This window comes from Notothenia rossii (genome assembly GCF_949606895.1).
Source record: "Notothenia rossii genome assembly, chromosome: 2".
NCBI lineage: Eukaryota > Metazoa > Chordata > Actinopteri > Perciformes > Nototheniidae > Notothenia > Notothenia rossii.
In genome coordinates this window covers 21,994,204-22,014,102 of record NC_136904.1, presented here as the reverse complement: position 1 = coordinate 22,014,102, position 19,899 = coordinate 21,994,204, and the positions used below count along the sequence as shown (strand labels likewise).

Below are 19,899 nucleotides of genomic sequence, written 5' to 3'. Positions count from 1 at the left end.
TCCTATATTTTATACGATGCTCAAAGGTGCAGCTGTACATGATGGCTGAATGTAGGAAGGAGTTATAAATGTAAGATGTAATATAATGTTGGAGAAGAGTATCACCTGTAGAAATTCCACAACCCTGTTCATAGAAGGTTATTAATATTTGGATTATAAACTCAATCTAAACAACATCATTAAAGTTAAATGCACATCACAAAGTATGTGCCTTTTATAATGACCTGACATTTACATATACGTACTATACAGTATGTATACGTAAATGCAAAACCTCCCTGTGATGACTTCGGATGTTCTGTTTACTTCAGTGCTCACACTTTCATACATATCTGACCAGCCTTTGATTGTGATCGAGACAGCAGAGCTGCTGCTCACTTCTCGGACATTTTATAGAAATTCAGCAGCACTATTCACCTTGGGGTCCGTTTGATGATGTCTAAGGGATTCCCCTAATCCTCTGAGGGTAGGGTGGAGGGCACTTTTCATCCCCTGAAGGGATGAAGCCACTTAATGGATCACAAAGTTAATCAACCGTAAGGAGAGCCTGACTGAACTGGAGGAATAGGCTGAACCATTAGACTTGAGACCTCTGGGACACACACACACACATCACAGACACACACACACACGCTTCACTGTCCTCAAACCCAATAGAAAACAAACAATTGGTTGCATTTCATTTGGTCAACAGTATATACAACTTTTTTTTACGACTTGTTAGAACAGACAATACAATTCAACAGCACCACATACGACATCCTTCAAATTAACAGTCAAATTAACACCCCTCTAAAACAGTCTCAACAAAAACTGAGCATAATGCGTTTTATAAAGTTAGGCATTTTTTATCATGACAGTCTTTCTAGATGCATTGGATTTATCTTGACTTACCCAATAAAAAGCTACTAAATGTAAATAATCTTTACAATACACACATTGCATGTATTAAATGTATTTTTTCATAGTGTGCAATATTGTAGATTATAAAATACCCCGAGGAGGCATGTCAAAGGACCAATTAAACTTGTGTTCATTTTACATTAACCCTGAAGGTCAGTACAGTTTATACTTAGCAATGAATCCTAACCAGTGGTCCTACTTTTTTTATGTAAATGAATACCATTGTAGAAGCCTTGCACACATCTTTTTGATAAATGTTCAGATCTATCAAAGACTCTGAGAACAAAGAAAAACCTTTAGTCTTACCGTTTCTTTCACTGCAGCTTCACAGGGTCTCCTAATGACAGACATGACCCACACCAGTCGTACATGCACTTAGTAATTAAGTGCCAGCAGGGTTATGCTGTTGCAAGACGAGTTATTCATCTGTGCTAGGACAAGAAATGCAATTCAAGTAAAGACGTATTTCTATTCAAATCGGTTGGATTTGCATATAATTGCCATAATAGTAGCTTAGAATATGTGCACATCTGTTAAATCGACCAGGAAATGTGTTACTTTAAAAGAAAAAGGATCATTAAGGACCAGTATTCTCTCTTGTTGTACAGACTTAATTTAGTGTTCTTTATAAACAGCTTGGCAATGTTTTTCTTTCTTGATCAACAGTTGTGCCGTATTTGTCACTCCTGCATTGAGACTGCAGGAGAAATGATAGCATTTGTTGCTTATTTGGATAAATACTCCACAATAGCCTCCATTTATGACTGTCATCTGTCTTGAGTATACGTGGAAGATATTATCAAAATGCTGTAGAAAAGGTACAGCAAAATATGTGATGCTTGGCACACATACAGGACTTGTACTCTTTTGTGGTGTAATGTTTTTTGAAATCCTTAAGTTATGCTCAGATGTCTGGGTTACAACCTTTAGAGCCGTCTTCTGTGACAAGGGTGATCCAAGTTTTTAGCTAAGGAGCTGCCTCCCTTTGCTGTACAATTTCATGTTTTTCCTCCCCCTTGGCATGATATTAGCTAACGAGCGTAAGCAGAGACTGATACAGACGTCTTCAACTGTCAGAAAAACCACAGCTACAATGTATCATGCTGGGAACTGTGAGCATAAACTACTACTAATGATATCTAAACCTAGTGTTGACAGATCGAAGCGATACACTTTGTCATTTAATTGGAAGGACTTGCATCATTGCTGTGATCAGTACGGCCTTGTGTGATTCAGAATTACACATCATCAATCTTTTAAGATGGCAATACGTATGTAGTTGGGTTTCTTTTTTGTATCTATTGAAAACTCTTCAATAGATCAATTTATAAAAAGTTATTCACGTATTCTTCTTTTGAACTCTAAATGGTATGAATACTTCCTGGAGGTCATACAGGTCTCTCTTTGTGTCTTTTGTTTAGGTGTAAGATTTTCTGAGGAAGGTCAAAGCCAAAAATGTCGATACATTTTGGACATGTTTCTGCTGTCCTTCCTTGCCCTTCACACCAAAGTAGCAATTACAAAAGACACATAGTCCTTCTTATTATTTGAAACTTTAGAGAAATGTACAATATATTTCAGAATTGCTTTCTAATACATCTGAGATTTCTCTTCCACTGAATACATTTTTGTTGAAATAAACCCCATGGCTTCAGTTTTCAAAAACAGCTTTCAAAATTGTCACCATCAGTGTTTCCTCTCTTATTGATTTACCAATCACTAATGTATCCGTCAAATGACCTGTGTTAGAAAGGACATGCCGACTCAAAAGGAAGCTCTAGCTATTTTGTAACCTCCTCGCTCCTGAGCAGCTTTTTACGAGGTCTTCATCTTCAGTGAGGCGGCAGCTATCAGTGGCCTAATCACCCAGGAGCTATTACGCAGCTGGTCTGATGCATTTAGGCTGGGCCTTTTGGTGTGTGTGATCATACGGGATAATGCTCAACGCTGCCTTTGTTTACGTAAAGGTTAATGGAAGGTTAATAAGAGAGGAAACAGCGCAAATTCAAAAACGGTATTATGCTAATTTAGTGGGAATGCTGTTAACAGCATTCCAACTAACTGTTCTTCTACGGACAAAAAGTTTATTATTATTCCGCCGGTATTTTGCCCGCTTCTGCTCCCGCATTGAACATCGCAGAAACTCCGTTCAAACATCAAAACGTTCAGCTCGGTCGGGAATCGATGGCTATTACTTTTCTCATTCATAACTTTCATAATTCCAGAGATACATCCCATAATACATCACATTTTTAACATGGAAGTCAATGGAGAAAATCTTCAGACTTCAACAAATCTTCATGCAATTCAACTGCTAACTGTTCATTCATACTTTCACTCAGACAACTCATTCCAACTTTAAAATGTTACACATCTTTCTGACATTATTCGTGTAAAACAACTTTTAAATCTGATTCTTACTTTTAGAGATATTAAACATTGTTCAGACCTTGTTTTAGAGGTTTTCTTCCCATTTTAACATTAATTAATTAAGTGTGTGATGTCACAGCTAGAGTGGAGGACAGCTTGAAATTCGCATTCATATATTTTTTAAAAACTGCCATAATTCCCAAACCCTAAATTCCTGAGACATAATTTATCATGACAAACATAGGAAAACATCTCGTAGCTTGAAAAATGACAAATAATTAAATAAAAAAATAATTAAACAAAATGCTTTTTGAGGGCATGAAGTGACAAAAACGTTCAACATTCCTCCATTAAACCCCATTGTAATTTCAGGCAGATATTTCCTCACGGCAGCAGCCGCACACCTCTAGTTAAACTGCCAAAAAGGCCACATTATTAACCCGAAACTACACAAAAATTACATTTCAGATACTCAACTTCCTTGACATGCTTCACGTTTTGAAATTTCAAAGATATTTGTTAAGGTTCTTCCACAAAACATTCACATGTAAGAGGTTTATCTCTCATTCAGAACAATGAAGCCTTTGATCTCTACAGAGCTCGTTAGCTCAACTATAAACACCTGTGTAATGGAACACGATGATGTCATCACTCCAGCTGACATTCTCAGAGCAGCAGACTTCAGATAGCAGTGTGCAAACAGTCCAGCCGTGAAGACATCTACGGGACAGTTTTGAGATTTCTTCAAATGCCATTGCCATGGCAACACAATGCTCGCCTTGAAACACGGTTTTCTCATAACTTCAGTGAAAATACTCCAAACAGCCTAGAACTTCGCAGGTTTGGTAACGATGCAGACATCAACGCATCTAAGCGTAGTATGGGGTGTCATCAAATGCCGTTGCCATGGCGACGGACCACTCGCCATGAAACACGATGTGGCTGTAAGTCCCATCGACACGGTCCAATCGTCCCCCAATATTCACTTGTATATCACCGGTCCATGCCTCAACAGCTCTACGCCAAATCTGAGATCTCACCATATGCCGTTTCCATGGAAAGACATCCCTCGCCATAAAACATGATGTCGCTATAAGTCCAATGGACACGCTCTAATCGTCCCCCAATCTTCACTTGTATATCACCGGTCCATTTCCTCAACAGTTCTATGCCAAATCTGAGATCTCACCATATGCCGTTTCCATGGAAACGCATCCCTCGCCATAAAACATGATGTCACTATAACTCCTATGAACATGTTCAAAAAGTGCTCAAACTTCACATGTGTACTAATGGTCCAGCCGTGAAGACATCTACGGGACAGTTTTGTGATTTCTTCAAATGCCGTTGCCATGGCAACACAATGCTCGCCTTGAAACACGGTTTTCAAAAAACTTCAGTGAAAATACTCCAAACAGCCCAAAACTTCACAGGTTTGGTAACGATGCAGCCATCAACGCATCTAAGCGTATTATGGGGTGTCGTCAAATGCCGTTAACGTGGCGACAGATCATTCGCAATCAAGTTAGTTCACAAGTTTGCTGTTCAAATATTCTGCTGCTTTTCCAAGCCTTTTTACTTTCTTTTCTTCTCTCATCACACATTCAAGCCCCCTGTGTTCATGTATCATTTCAATCTAAATTCTTCACTTTCTTCTTACACATTACATTTCAGCATAGCAGTTTAGCGTCAGATTTTCAGCATAAAGCATTCCCACTAGCAATTTCTTCAGGAATTGCATTCTCTAGTTGTTTGTGTTGTGGTGGTTAAAACCATAACAAAAGGTTTATGGTAGGAGGAACATACCTTATTGTTCATGAAGCTGATATTAGGTGTTTTTATTTCTTCTTGATGGAGTTATAACCTGTGAAACTGACTTATTTTAATCAAATATTTTCTGACTCTCTGTGCATGTTTTATTGTATACACAATCTTAAATGGGTCCAGTGCTTTCCAATTGGTAGCTGATGTGGTTAATGTCATGCTGAGCTCAGCATCTTACCTGTACACAATGCTGCGATGCTGAAACAGAGTGCTAAACATTGCTCAGATTTTCATTCTGTAAACAATCAACACCAATAGAACGAGAGTAGAAATGTTGCACTTGCTCACCCTGACTGTTTTATTACATTTCATTACCCATCTCATCGCCTGAACTACTGCCTTCTGGTAGGAGTTTCAGAGTTGTTCTTAGAACATTTTATAATGTTATCTTTAGTCTTAATAAACCTTAAAAAAGGGTTTGATAAAGTATGGATGATCCTTGTATTTCTTTAAAGGTCCCATGTCATGCTTTTCTGGTTATTACCAGTCCCCTTGTGTGTTATGTAGCTTTTTATGCATGTCAACGGTCTGCAAAGTCACAAACCCTCAAAGTACACCTTGTAGCGAGTAAAACTCTAACACAGAAAATACCTGACTATGCTGCCCCAGAACGCCTCGTTGGAGATTTTTCTTTTTTTTCCTGGGTACAGTGACATGACCATACCCAAATGGACCAATCCGTGGAGCTCCTCACACACACACACTCTCTCAGCGGCGAAACTTTGACACGCTGGGGGGGGGGGGGGGGTGCTAGTGGAGCCTCGCAGATGGGGGTGCCCCCTCAGCACCCCCCCCTTCCCGCATCCATTCGTGATGTCTCGCTGACACCAGTAACCCAGCTCACACTGTCCGCTCCTCAGCGAGCCCCGCAACATGGCACCCAGACCCCATGCAGCATTCTCATCTGTTTGTCATCACTGGTGTCATTTTCTGGTTGCTTACAAACGCCATTGTAACACATAATCACTGATGTTCCGCTGTAACGGTGGTGGACTCATCAGAACAGAGTGGGCGAGCTGACCAATCAGAGCACAGTGGGCTCATAAGGAGGGGGGGGGGGCAGGAGCTCCAACAAGCCGTGTTAGACAGAGAGTGAATACACATACTATACAGAGATGCTGTAAGAGAAACCAATGTGAGTTTGGAACATTGAACAATGTAAATATATTCTAGTACCTCAACAATGGAATCATGATCAGTAGAAATGGCCATGACATGGGACCTTTAAGGGTTTTTTAAGGGCAAAACACATTTTATCCATGGCTGAATTATTGCTGTTGATGTATGTGCCCTTTTTATAGCATCAGCAAGAGGGAACAGCTCAGGACAGATGTTGTACTCTGTGGGAAGTAAAGTTATTTTCGATCTTGAATCTTGATTAATGCTTGCAAAAGCCATTATCACACAGGAAATCTTTTTTTTCTTATCCTGTTTTTGTTCAAGCACAGATAGAACGACCATCTCTTTTAAATCTTAAAAGATATATGTTTGTATCTAATTCAATTTCCAATGCAAAAATTTAATATGAATGAGCAATGATGCAAAATTATGTTACAGAATTCATGAATAGATGTCCTTAGGATTAAGAAGTGAAATATCTGCACTAAGCGTGAAGTAAGTTTGTGAGTGAGAGCATGTGTTTTCAGCTGCATTCATACTATATTTTTTAACTAAAAATGGTGAGATAAAGTTGCTGAATAACCTTGTACTGTGAGACGAAAGAGGTTATTAGTTTGCTGTTGCATGAAGTTGACTTCGGTGTGGGTTAACTCTAAGAATACAATATGCTGCTGGGGAGGAAAAGGAAGAAGTAGAAGGGCAGGTTCTATTTCGTATATGGCTTCGCCCTCTAAGGCTATCGCTATTGGGTAATCCCCCTGCGCCTCCGCGCAGAACTGAAACACTTGTAGTCCAAGCCCACCCGCAAGGTGGGCCCCACCCTCGGGCCTCCTTCCGGTATAAATAGGAAGGCTCCCTCTTTTCTTCAGCAACCAGCAGCAGTACTGAAGCACAGGAAAATTAAGTCATGAGCAACAACTGTGTCTGTGATTTTCCCTCATGTAAGACAGGGTATATCATGAGCTATGACCTACACGCGATATGCGAATCCTGCCTGGGGCCAGAGCACGCGTACGCGGCTCTCAACCAGCAGGTCGCTTGTTCGCATTGTGCCCGTCAGCCGACAGGAAGCGAAGAGCGGACGCTCTAGCTGCTGCGGCTGAGGAGGACGATTGGCCCGTCCAGGAGCACAGGGACGACAGCATGTCTCTGGAGCCGAGTGGTGGGCAGGAGTCGGACGACTCCGACCCCGTCTCCCTCCATGGCTCGCCATGCGGCTCTCCCCTCCCCCCTCTCCCCCGGACGGGGGAGACGGGTTCGGAGCGAGGTACGGGTGTGTCGGCCGAGCACGCGGTCCCCTTCTCCGTTGCCACGGTACTGCTGGCGTTGGGGGGCATCATGCTGGAGCTGCCGGAGATCATCGGCAAGGCGGCAGCCTGCAGAGGTCTCCCCGTTCCCCTAGGTCGGGAGAGGGTGGCTCTGGACGACATGGCCGGAGTTTTTTCCCAGGTTCAGACGGGCAGGAGTGACCCGATCTGGCCGCGCTTCCAAGCCATTAGGAGGTACCAGGAGGGGGCTACGGCGAACCCAAGGACCCTGAGGGCTCCGGTGGCCACCTTTGTTCCCTTCACTAAGGTGGAGGGATTCACTGAGGAGGGTTTCCGAACCACCCCCGCTCTGTAGCCGAGCCTGACAGCATTTTTTGGGGGTTAGGCAGGCCAACTTGATCGCCGGACGGCGCCCTACGTTGGCCTCCCCAAATGACCAGTATGTCGCCCGCCAGGCTGATCGGGCGCACCAATGTGCGGTTCAGGCGTCTGCGGCGGCAAATAACATCGCGTTGCTGGCCAACTCGGTGGTTACGCTGGTGGAGCGGTCCACCACCATGGCTCCAGAGGGGGCGGAGGAGATCGGCAAGGCGGCCAGCACGGCACTCACGCTGTGCGCATCCGTGGCTGTCTCTCAGGCGAGGATCGCAGCGTGGATGACACAGATCCAGCTTCACCACTGGCTGCAACAGGCGGCTGTTACGGGAGCAGGCCAGGAAGGTCTTGCTGGATGCTCCGATCGGCCCGGAAGGGCTGTTCGGACCCCAGAGCGACAGGCAGAGAGACGCTCACAGCAACCGCAGCCGAGGCGTCAGACTCGTCCTTCGGCTGCGGCAGGGGCACCGTCCCGCTCCTCCGCCCCCCCACCAGTGGAGAGGTCAAAGGGGAGTGAGGTACTCCCGTTTGTCGTCTGCTCCACGAGAGCCGCCGAAGAAGCAGAGCCGGCCATGATGGTTTGGGGGGGAGTGTGAAGGAAATAAAAATGAAAGCTTATTTCCCAACCTTTTGTCTGAGTCATCAGTTTCAAATGTGTTTCACATATCCCCCAATCTGGGTCAACCAGCTGCCTATGACCTATCGGTTGATAGCCAGCAGGGTTCGTTACAAAAGCCGGTTCGGTTAATAAGTTGCAGATCACAGTAACTACGCCTGCCTCCAATCTGTTGATTAGTAGGCAGCAGGGTTCGCTGCAGAGGCCTAGTGGTTATAACTTTACGGTTATTAAACCACAGACCTCGCGGCATTCCTCTGTCCGAGATACGCCACCTACACACAGTCACAATAAGCCCATGAGCACCGTGGTAACGCCTCATGTGGATATCACTGCACACACCTCCACTCATCCTCTGAGCGTGTACGCGCCTCATGATGAGAGTCGGAGTGAAACCGAGCGTGTGGAGGCTTCCTCACAGCCCTTTCGCTCTAGGCCCACCTTGGGTTGCCTCATGGGCAGCGGCGGCGAGGGCTCTGGCGTGGCTCGTCGTCATGACGACCACAACACATCTCGAGCATGTGCGCCCGCTCTCAGTGTTTCTCGGAGTGGCAGCGCGTGTGTCTGATGGACAGATGGATGAGTAGGCTAATCAGCAGAGGGTACACCCTGCAGTTCGCCTCCCCCCCCGCAGTTCAACGGGATACAGGAGACACGCCTGTCATCCCGAGAACAGTGTCGGGCGCTCCAAGCGGAGCTACGGGAACTCCTGTTGAAAGAGGCTATTTCCAGGGTTCCCCAAGGGGAAGAAAATCAGGGGTATTACTCCCGCTACTTTCTTATCCCGAAAAAGAGGGGGAGAATGAGACCCATCCTCGATCTGTCAGCTTTCAACGAGGCAATAATGAAAAGACCTTTTCACATGCTGACGGTCAAAAGGTTGCTAGAGTGTGTTCACCAGGGAGACTGGTTCACCTCTATAGACCTAAAGGATGCATACTTCCACGTACCCATCCTCCCACAACACAGGAAATTCCTGCGGTTTTCATTCCAGGGAATATCGTACCAGTACAACCGTCTGCCGTTCGGTTCTTCCCTGGCTCCTTGCACCTTTTCAAAGTGTGTAGAGACGGCATTGCAGCCGCTACACAGAGGAGGGATGAGAGTACTGTTTTACCTGGACGACCTGCTGCTGATGGCTCGCTCCAGGGAGGAAGTGGCTTTACAGACGGTACAACTCATATCGCATCTGTCAAAGCTGGGTTTCATGATAAACTGGAAAAAGAGCTGTCCTCTTCCCTCCCAGAGTATTGTTTACCTGGGTGTGGAATTGAACTCAGCCCGCAGGAGAGTGCGACTCTCACGGCAGAGAGTGGAGACGCTGACAGCTCTCCTTCGACGCGTCACACCCCGCAGCGTGATGACAGCCCTCTCCGTGATGCGGCTGCTCGGCATGATGGCAGCCGACCACGGGGTGATTCCCCTGGGTCTCCTTCACATGAGGAGACTCCAGAGGTGGTTTATTCGACTACGCATCGACCCCGTGCGACAGAAGAGGCGCATGGTGGCCATCCCTCTGTCCGTGGGTTCAGATTTAACCCATTGGAGAGTTACGTCACACATCTCAGTGTTCACAGACGCATCTCTCTCAGGGTGGGGAGGAACGTGCATGTCGCAGGCAGTGGGGGGACAGTGGTCGGCTCACATGTCCTTCCACATAAACGTGCTGGAATTGATCTCCGTACGGAGAGTAATTCAGCATTTTGCCTCATTGCTGCAGAATCAGCATGTGTTGATTCGCACAGACAACAGAGCCGCGGCAGCCTACATCAATCGCCAGGGCGGGGTACGCTCAGCGCAGCTTCTGAGCACAGCCAGACGGCTGTTGATCTGGGCGCGCGCACACCTGCTCTCCATCAGACCACTGTATGTACCCGGCGAATTGAACAAAGGGGCAGACCTCATGTCCAGAGGAGGTCCTCGCCAGGAGGACTGCAGCCTACATCCCGAGCTGATCGCCCAGGTTTGGAGCCGGTTCGGGAGGGCGGAGGTGGATCTGTTCGCCACACGCGGGAACGCGCAATGCGCCCTCTGGTTCTCCCTGTCAGCGCGGGACCACTCCCCCCTGGGGGTGGACGCGTTCGCAAACCATCCATGGCCCAGGGGACTGCTGTACGCTTTCCCACCAGTCCCGCTGATTCCTCGGTTCCTGGACCGAGTGCAGGAGGACCGGCTGTCAGTGATCCTAATTGCCCCGGAGCGCACGGGCGCTTCCTGGTTTCCATGCCTACAGCGTACGCTGTCAGGCAGGCCGTGGGAAATTCCGTGGCGCGGGGACGCTCTCTCGCAGGTGGAGGGAGCGATCTACAGTCACCCAGTGATAGGCCAGCGCTTATTGGCATGGCCCCTGAACGGGAAAACTTAGACAGGTTGGGTCTCTCTCAAGATGTTGTACGCACCATTCAGGGAGCCAGGGCCGCGTCTACCAGAGCGTCCTACACAGCCAAGTGGGCAGCGTTCCAGCGTTGGTGTGTAGAAAGAAGCCTGGACCCCACTACGTGCCCCCTGCCTCACGTGCTGTCATTCCTCCAGCTGTTGTTGGACAGGAATTTGGCTTTCAGCACAATCAAGGTATATGCGGCTGCCATATCATCTTGTCACATGGGTTTCGGAGCAGGGACGTTGTTCAGTCACCCCCTGACGAAACGTTTTCTGCAAGGGTTACGAAGACTCAGACCGGTATTACGCGCACTGGCGCCTCAGTGGGATCTGGCTTTGGTGTTACGAGCACTAAGCAAAGCCCCATTTGAACCTTTAGAGCAGGTTCCCCTTAAAATGTTGTCAGCCAAAGTAGTACTGCTTTTGGCTCTAACATCAGCAAAAAGGGTGAGTGATCTATCCGCTCTCTTGGTGGCCCCGTCATGCCTCCGGATCCAAGGAGATGGCAGTTCGGCTGTGCTACGTCCTAACCCAGCCTTTATGCCAAAGGTCATCACAAGCTCTTTCAGGTCAAAAGTGATCACCCTGGATGGGTTTTTTCCGCCTCCTCATAAATCGGAGGAAGAAGCCACATCTCATCTCCTCTGTCCTGTGCGCGCGCTGGCTTGCTATGTGGCGCGCACGGCGGCCTTGCGCCGTTCTCAGCGCCTGTTTGTGCATTATAGAGAGCGCTCGATCGGGCAACCTCTGTCTGCACAACGGCTGTCACACTGGCTGTGTGAGGCTGTGTCACAGGCATATGTCTCCTCGGGGGTGGAGCCCCCGGAGAACATCAATGCGCACTCCACCAGAGGAATTTCCTCCTCCACAGCTTTGCATGGAGGAATGTCAGTGGAAGACATTTGCACTGCTGCATCTTGGTCTTCCCCCTGTTCATTTATTCATTTTTATTTGAGGGATGTCTCCCATTCCTCTCTGACACACCCTGTACTGGGTGTCCTGTCGGAGTGAGTGAGGTCAGGGAGCCAGCTGTGCGCCTCTCTCCTGCCTTTCGGCACGCGGAGAGCGGCCCTTTTTCCCCTCTTATAGGAGGGATGTTCCTTTTTCCTATGACACACTTTGTACGGACTGCCTGGTCAGAGTGAGTGACGTCAGGGATCCAGCTGTGCGTTCTCCTGCCGGTCTGCACGCAGAGAGCTGCTGTTCCCCCACTACGATCGCAGGACAAGGTGGGACTTTCGTCTCTACTTTCTCACAGTGGCCGGTATGTATTGTTCCCAGCCTTCACCCCGTCGGGAAGATAGGCATGTTTGCTATGTTCAAGGGAAGGTGATGCGCCATTACGCATGGCACATCAGGCAGGAGGTGTTATTGAGCAGGTATGTATGTGCTTCTAGTGCCGGGCGGACCCAGTGGGGCGCAGACTACATCATGCTTCGCCCTTAACCCAATAGCGATAGCCTTAGAGGGCGAAGCCATATACGAAATAGAACTGAGGTTACCTACTGTAACCTCAGCTTCTATGAGTAAATGGCGCAGCCCTCTAAGTGCGGGGCCCCACTGGCTCTACGAATAGCTGAAGAAAAGTTATGTTATATGGGACCAGATTGCCGGGCCGCCTTCCTATTTATACCGGAAGAAAGCCCGAGGGTGGGGCCCACCTTGCGGGTGGGCGTGGACTACAAATGTTTCAGTGCTGCGCGGGGGCGCAGGGGGATTACCCAATAGCGATAGTCTTAGAGGGCTGCGCCATTTACTCATAGAAGCTGGGGTTACAGCAGGTAACCTCAGTTAGCACATGTAAATTTGATCAGGCCGGTTTGTTTTGTTTTCCTCAGTTGAAAAAGGAACTGTGCATGATAAATGTAACACATTTCCTCCCTTTGTTAACAATCTCTGACTCCAGCTGGTATGATTGTAACAGGGTTGTTTTGAGCTTGTTTTTTATCACTCGCCAGGAATTACTTTATTCTTTCTTGCTTTTGCCAGGTAAATTGCTTTTATCAAGATTAGGAAATGATAAAAGATTATATTGCCAACATTTTACTGTGTTGGCGATGTATCACAATCTTTTATGTAGCAACTTTTCTCAATCATGATTAATCGATCATCTTTTAGTTACCAAATCACAGGAAATACAAAAACAGCAAATTATCTTGTTTGAAAATCCCTGAATTCTGCATTTACAGTATGCTTTAATGGTTTGAACAGTCATCAATAGCTGCCATTCATTTTCTCTCATCGATGGATGATCTTAGTGCTCCACAATAGTCATAGACTTGATCACTTTTTATTTTGCAGGAAATATTTTTGTTCACTATGCCTAGAGTAAACAAATCATAAGCCTACGGGTATTTCTTTGCTCGTTTTGCATATAACTTGCAATATTTGCAGCTTGGGTGTCCTGAGACTTTGTGCCTTGTAGATATAGTTTTCTTCGTAGCGACCTCACATTAGTTGGAACCAGTCTGTTCAAACAACAGCCTGCTAAGAAACGGTGTGGACACAGAGCGGCTGCAGAGCCTGGAGTTTTTCAGGCTGATTAGTATTCTGCCTGTGTGTGCAACCTGAGAGTGACTGACTGGCAGTCAGAGCCCAGTATTGACTGCTCTGAGGATGTAATAGAGGCTGGGGTGATGGGATCCAGGACACGAACACTCTCACTGTGGCATGTACTGCAAAGCTATACAGGATATAAGCAAGGCACTTAATCATTCTGCTGGCTCCATGCAGAGATGCACTGGCTCTGTGTTTTAGAATAATGCCTCGGCCTTAAATTAGATTCCATTGATCCCACTTTTCTCTATAATTGCGCAAACAGTAGGATGCTGGTTTTATTGGGGGTCAGACCAGACATTTGGAAATACTTTAGCTTTAAGTACAGGGGGTGATTAAATCAGACAAAAGGCAGGTTGACCTGATTCAATTCTGATTGGACTATTAAGGTATTGTCAGATGATGTGTCTGTAAGGAGAGCATGTATGTATAAACCTTTACTAAAAACGGTTCTGATTTATTCTTACTGTGATTGTGTCTTTTTTTTAACACTGTGCTATGAGACTTCACAAGATGGCAGCCACAAAAGGCATCTTATTGTTTTGTCTTTGCTTTACAAATAGTGATATGACGTGTTGTCAGTAAACACCGTCTGTTTGTGTTTACCAACCTGGCCAGTCTATTCGATTGCTTTCCAGTAAGTGAACAATAAATGCAATAAATTAAAGAGTCCAGCTGTCTCTGGACTGAGCGCCACAGTCTGAGAAATAATACTTATCGATGTCTTGTTCATTTTGATTGCGTTTTTATATAAACAGTGTCTGTTTTTTATTTATGTTATTGTTTTAATTATTTGCTTATTTGTAAGTGCAGAGAAACATAACAGTTGCACAATCATTTTTTTATATCCTGTGTATACATGAGTCCCTTGAATGGCATCAATGTCATGGTTTAAAAAGTAAAACAATATTTATAGCATTACCCAAATTAAATAACTAATGGTTGGTCCCTAGATCACTGTGCTGGCCAAGGTTTAACCGGGACTTGAGTGTTATATCAAAAAGAAGAAGAAAAGGAGCCTCCAGGGAATTAGGTTTTTGCCTTTCATCGAGAATGCAGATTGTTCACAGAAAGTCTTACAGTGTTGGCTATGGCTCAGGAGGTAGATGGCTTTTACACTATTAGGAAGTTCAATCTTCGATGCCTGGCCCCTGTAGTCTCAAGGATAAACCAGCCCTAATTGCTCCTGAGTGTGCATGTGCCTCTGCTGGGCAACCGTGTCTGAATGTGTGTGTGTGAATCGTCTTGTAAAGCATTCAAGTGGTCACTCAAACTAAGGGCCTTATAAATGCAGTCAATCTACCACTAGTCCATTTACAGCAATAACTTCAGTGTGAGAGTGTTAGCAGGAGAATAGTGTAGTTCTGAACGACAGTGGAAATTGATCAATTGTTAAAACTAAGAATATCTTTCTCCTTTAGGATATTGCAATGGTGACTCTTGGCTGGGTCTTGTCCAGAACTGTAATAGCTTGATTAGAAAGGGATGTTAGTGTTATATAAGTCCTGTGAAACAACCATTATCAATTTATCATATTAATTACATTTTGCCTATGGAATTCCTCTCTCCTTTTAAAGATAATGTTGTTTTCCTCAAGCTATCAAAATATAAGTCTGCATGCCAAAGTTACATAAGGTGACATTTGTGCTCCTTTATTACTTGTAACACACTATTTTGAGGTACTCACGCATACACGTGCACAACATCTTGCCATAATGGTGGAAATATCATTTGGTGGCAGTTAGAGCATCAAGATACTGGACAAACCGAGATATCGGAACAATGGATACTTAATAATTCTTCTTGAATCCATTCAGGTTCTAATTTACCCCTTCCTCTGGTACTGCTATAGACAGTAATACATATATTTTACACCAGTGTTAGAGATGTTATAAATTCCCACACACAATCGGGAGCTAAACCTTGCAGATGTGGCACCTCTTGATCATGTCAACGGTGAAAGAGACAAGAAAACAAAAAGGTAGCGCTCACAGTAGATCAATTGAATAAAACTGGCTATTCATTAAACACTATAATTGTACAGACGACGTAAATGAATCAAAATGATGTGATTTTTTTGGAGTTAATTTTTTCAACTTTCTCTTGGCATCTGAATTTAATTGAAAGGGGATGCTGTCTCCAGCACAGAGCTATTCAATTGTTGTGTTTGAGAATGGGAGCACTCAGCTTCTCTCAAAGAGGTCTCAGGTGGTTTCTCTTCGTTTAGCTTCTCCCCTCAGATGATCTTGTTCTTGTGTAAACAAAACAATTCTGTAAAAAATGTACTGGCTCAGAAATCTGCATGTGTCTTTTTATTTCCATTTATCCTGCTTGTCGCTCTCTATAGGCCAAACATGGATTCGGCTAATACATTGATCATTAGAGTTAATTTAGAGACGTTTATAGCTGCGCGCTCTACAGGCATGCACGTGCATTGAGTGCGAAGGTGATGTGCGTCCATGTTCAGTATGGGGGTTTCAAAGTGTGACAGGGATCATTTAACTCATCCTTTTCTCAAGGCCTTCTTTATAGTCACCACAGGGACAATAAGGGAGGGTTTTCAGCAGAATGGTTGGGTCCTCTTGCTGTAATGGCCTTTTGAAGTGATGGTGCAGGACAAAGATGGTGGTTACGATCAATGCGTTGGATGATGTAGCACTTGTTCAGCGGAGATCTTCAACCACACAGGCAGCTAAAACAAGACATCCTGTACGCATCTACATCGGAGACACGGTGACAACTGATTCCCATATTATACTGTCGGATATGATGGACAGGATAGGGGACAGTGGCATCCATTTTGACACAGATATCTTTTATCTGTGACAAATGATAGAGGACGGGTCCCAGAAATAGGCTCTTTTTTCAAGAGCCCGACAAGATTAATGGAAATACCAGGGAGGACGCAACATTGTCGAGTTTATATGTGGCAAACTCCTGAATCCTGTGTGTATCATAATCACCAAGGAACAGTTTGAATATGAAGGAAATGCAACAACACTTATTTTGTCATATATGACAGCGTCATAGACTCTTTTCCAAGTCACAAGGAAGATATATCATAAGCATAGTAGTTGGAGAAAATGTGTGGTATCTTCTACAATTAGCTAATGAACCTATGAAAAAGTTCTGAATATCATTCCGAATAAGAGCAAGCAACCAAAACATACTGTATGTTAAACAATCAAGGCTGAAACTCATTGCTTTGTGAAAAGCTTTTCTATTTTTTATTGTGATGTTGTGAGAGATCGTCATCTATTTTATACGATTGAGCCTTACTGAACGAGCTTTAATCAGTATTAATGAATCAGGTCGAGTCAGACAAAGAATACCCTTTGGCCTCTGAGTTTGGTCCTGGGTTGTAAATTCCCCGTTCTGGTACAAATAACGCAGTTCTGAGGTCCAGGTCCAAACTGAAATACAAATCAATCTTACCATCAATCTGTATAGAAACATTTAGGAAAATAAGTATTAGAAAATCTAATCACTGGTTTTTGCTCTTGCCTCTTAATATAATTTTGTTGTACTTCTACTGTAAGTTGCAGAATTTAAAAATAAAGATGATTTGACTTTGCCAAGGTTCAGTCCTCAGGTTTATTTCTTGCAGAAGGAAGTCTAAAAAAAAAACTGTCTGACAGAAATCAATCTGGTTGAATGGTGTTGAAGCTCCCACCCCAGGCGACGATCGACAGCAGGCAGTATGGATTAAGATCTTTCTCAAAGTTCTTGTTTAGTTCTGGAAAAAAAACTGAATAAGGCCAATTATTTGATCTGATCACAGAGATTTGGAAATCCTAAAATGTTCTCCATAAATATAAACATGACATATGGTTAAATTTGATTTGTATTTAAAATCCTGTTCATCAACAGCTCATCATTTGTTTTAAATGTTTATGTGACACAATTGTAAAGGTTATTTAGTAAGCATGTAGAAGTAACAATTTCTCAAAGCAATTGATATGGCTGACTCATGCTCCCAATCCATCAAATATTCATTAAGCTACTATATATGAAAAATAGGTTGTCAGAACTCAGCTGAAGATATCATTTAAGGTCTTTGAGTCTGAATAACAGAGTAGCTGCCAATTTCCCCTCTACTCTCTCTCTCTCTCTCTCTCTCTCTCTCTCTCTCTCTCTCTCTCTCTCTCTCTCTCTCTCTCTCTCTCTCTCTCTCTCTCTCTCTTTGTGTTTCTTGTCTCTCTAAACTGTTTTCAAACAAACACACAATTGCAAAAACTGAAACACTTCAGATACTACAGAGAACAATCAAAGAGCAATTTGATTACACTTGCAATGCCTTTTACATCAGAATATAGTATTTTAAGTACCAAGCTGATATCATCAGGGCGCGATAGAGGAAAGCTGACAGTTTCCATGTAGGAATCCTCTCCATTGTAACTAAAGCGAGGAAAGCTGTAATGAAGTTTGACAAATAGGAGCTGTCTGTAATAACCTTACCTTCATATAATCGCACAAAAGCTGCTCTCCACTGCTGCAGTTGTTAGCTGTTTTTTCCTGGTGCACTTAGTGTGATATTGATCATTGTTGGCCAAGTCCTCAGGAATCAGCTTTTATTGATTTCACTTCAGTTGTAAGCCTCTCTTTCTGACCTACGTCTCTTTTCAGACCAAGCTCCTTTCAGACATCCTAACCTCTGCTGAGGATGTATTGAAACATGCCAATACTGCACCATTTTCCAAACAAATGTACACAAAATCTGTTGTTTTTGGACCCAAAAAGAGGACAGACCATTATATCTATTTTCTGCCATTAGCATTTGCTATGGCCTGAAACCCTACTTTGACACAGGAGAGATGTAGCCTTTGTTGTGTTTTATGATTGAGGACGAATATATGCTTTTAGAGGTGTAATATGCTCCACCTCATGGACCTTTATTACGGTTCATAAAAGGAAGCCACTTATAGTCAGAAGATTCAGCAGTGATGACGGTTATTAATAGCCGCAGTGCAGTCAGTCAATACTGTGTGTGTGATATTAAGTAACATGTCCACGTCTGTGTTGGTAATCAAGTTGTGTGTCGCTAATGAAGGTATTATTAAATGGCTCCATATTTGAATACTTGTATCACTTTCTGTAGTGGTGTCTGTCGTATATTAAATGCACTGAACATTCATAACACATTGGATATAATTGTTAGACTAAATACATTCATGCACATGAATCAGATCCTCAAAAGCAGTACAGTTTGTGTATGTTTTAAGTCTCTTGCAAGCAAACCTAATGTCCATGACTTAGTTTGAGATTTTTGCATCACACCATGAGTAACTTTCAGTTTCCTCTGCTGTTAAAATTAAAATGTGGTTAAAGTGATGCAGAATTAATTTCTTTTTTTGAATGTTGTTTTTATTGAGTCAGGCACAATGAGTTTACATTTATACAGTCAATATTTTTTCCTTTTCCCCCCCTCCCCTCCCCTCCCGGTCCTAGCTAGTAAAGTAAATAAATAAATAGATACATATATAGGTAAAAATAAAGTAAGATAAGATAATATTAAAAGAAAATTAATAGATAAGGAAATAAAGAATAATAACAATAATACATGTACCCATATACATATGTATACCCACATATACACATACACATATGTACATACCTACCCACATATACATACATACACGCACATACATACATGTGTATAAAGACATAAAGATAGAAGCAAAAAAAACAAATGCAGAATTAATTTGTCGGAACGTTACATGTTGTCCTCCTGTAAACCTTAAGGGTCCAAAACCCAGGCGGACTATCTGTGAGCTGTAAACCTTTAGAAAGCTGTCCTGGACTCCTGGTGAATCAATAGGCAGTTAATTCAAGCCACACTCCGATGCTTCAGCAGTAGCTCATGTATGGGCCCTTACATGTAGAAAAGGCTGAGATGAGATGGGATCAAATGAGATTGGATTTAGTTATTTTAGATTATTTGTAGATTATATTATATTAGACTTTAATGATTTAATGAGGAAAATGTAGCCATAACAGGGTTAGGGTTAGTAATAGCTGTGGATCCCGGCTGGGGAAAGGAATTTCAGGCTATTTCTGCTGCACCATAAAAAGAGGGATTTGAAAACCAAAAATCCAAACGGCGTCTTTTGCTGGTCTTATTATATTCTGCAAGTCAAATAAAATTTGATAACAGAGTCCTTACAGACTCTGAAAGCTTCTGGGTTAGACAGACTTATGATCTCTGGGCCAAAGTGAGAATCTTGGAAGTCTTATTGCTGGTCATCTATCAAGGTTTCAGCTTTGCTCCATCCCTGTGGTGAGGAACCAGTAACATTAACATCTTACAAAACTGACAAAAGACCTTAAAAACGAACCAACCTCAGCAATGAATTGCACCAAAAATAATTGTTCAAACATTGATTACATTTATGTGATTTAATAAAGATTTAGAACATCCTGGCCACATACAAGCTTTAACGTGTTTTAATAGCAACTTAAAATGTAAGTTAATTACCATATAAGATGCTT

The 19,899-nt window shown here is 43.7% G+C and overlaps 1 protein-coding gene across 1 annotated transcript in view; it reads left to right on the top strand.

The window, feature by feature from the left end:
- The window catches only part of gpc5a (glypican 5a), a 130,092-nt gene that overhangs the window by 108,460 nt on the left and 1,733 nt on the right, over window positions 1-19,899 (top strand). The window lies entirely within an intron of this gene.